The sequence below is a fragment of the Neophocaena asiaeorientalis genome, unplaced genomic scaffold, assembly GCF_003031525.2.
Source record: "Neophocaena asiaeorientalis asiaeorientalis breed wild unplaced genomic scaffold, Neophocaena_asiaeorientalis_V1.1 scaffold36, whole genome shotgun sequence".
Lineage (NCBI taxonomy): Eukaryota > Metazoa > Chordata > Mammalia > Artiodactyla > Phocoenidae > Neophocaena > Neophocaena asiaeorientalis.
The window spans coordinates 5,591,001-5,592,370 of NW_020174149.1; the positions used below are offsets into that span (position 1 = coordinate 5,591,001).

The 1,370-nt window shown below is 47.4% G+C and overlaps 1 pseudogene; it reads left to right on the top strand.

Annotated features, from left to right (window-relative positions):
- Positions 1 to 469: 469 nt before the first annotated feature.
- Positions 470 to 903, top strand: LOC112406275 (AP-2 complex subunit sigma pseudogene; annotated as a pseudogene).
- Positions 904 to 1,370: the final 467 nt, after the last annotated feature.

Here is a 1,370-nt window from a genome sequence, read left to right on the forward strand (position 1 = left end):
CTTTCCCTCTTCTTATAAGGACATCAGTCATTGGATTAAGCCCCATCCTAATCCAGGATGACCTCATTTTAACTTGATGTGAAAGGATGGTTTGAAGCCAGAAGCTGAGAGACTCAATGGAGATGTGTGCATTTATCAAGGTAAGAAGAGACCTGAGCTGGCACACAGGTAGGGAACGGCAAGGAAGGTATAAATGTGAGAAACATTCAGAAAGTAACATGTACAGGATTTGGTGACTGGTTGGATATCACAGAGCAAGTAAGAGAGAAAAATTGAGAAAAACTCCCCGGTTTCTGGCTAGAGAGCCCGGATGGTTGCGATGCCATTCACTGACATGATGTGCTGGTGATTCTCCAAGTGCCCCACCAAGCTATTCTCCACCCTTTAGCCACTGCTTTGTGCCCCAGAAAACTGACCTTTGTGGACTGAATCACCTGGGAACTTTGACCTCTGGTTTCATGGGGTCTCTATGATCTGCTTCATCCCCATCCAGATCCTGGTGGGCAAGACACATCTGGTCAAGTAGTACATGCAGTTTGATGACAATGAGAAACCAAAGTTGATAGAGGAGGTGCACGCCACCAGAGTCACTGTTAGAGATGCCAAAACACCAACTTTGTGGAGTTCTGGAACTTTAACATCATTTACTGAAACTATGCCAGTCTCTACTTCTGCATCTGGGTGGACGTCCATGACAACAACTCGGCTATCTACCACTTTGTGGAGATCTTAAACAAATATTGCAACAATGTTTGTGAATTGTCTGCTTTTACATCCAAGGTTTATCTGGTGACAGACTTGACGTTGGTGACTAGCAAGATCTGTGAGACCAGCCAGATGAAGGTGCCGAAACGGTGGCTGAGGCTGCAGTCCCTGGAGTCCATGCCTGGGGACCATCTCTGACAGCCCCTCTTCAAGTGCGCAGGAGGAAGGCGCCCAGCTAGGTCTGGGTCTCAAGAGAGGAGACGGCACCCTACTGCCTCCAGGCCCCAGATGCCCTTAGAGGCCACCTTTGTGTGTACTGAGTAACTGTGCTGTCATTGTGTGATACTGTCAGTGTGTGTGTACTGACCCCTAATAAACTTGTGGTCCCTGCCTGAAAAAACAAAACCAACCTGAAATCAAATCAGGTTGGATTTGGCTACAGCTTCTGTTAGGCAGCCCTTCCTCCACAGGCAGGTAACATCTCTCTCCTCTGGCCCCTTGAGGGCATAGCAGGGATAACAGCTTCTGTTGCTAGAGAACCCTTATTGAATAATCTCTTAAACCCTTCACTAAACTCTCTTCAGTGACTTCTTGAGCGTATTATCTGTTTCCTGCCAGGACCTTGATTGGTACGGAAGGTGAATAAAGGAGAAGGTGGGGTGAAG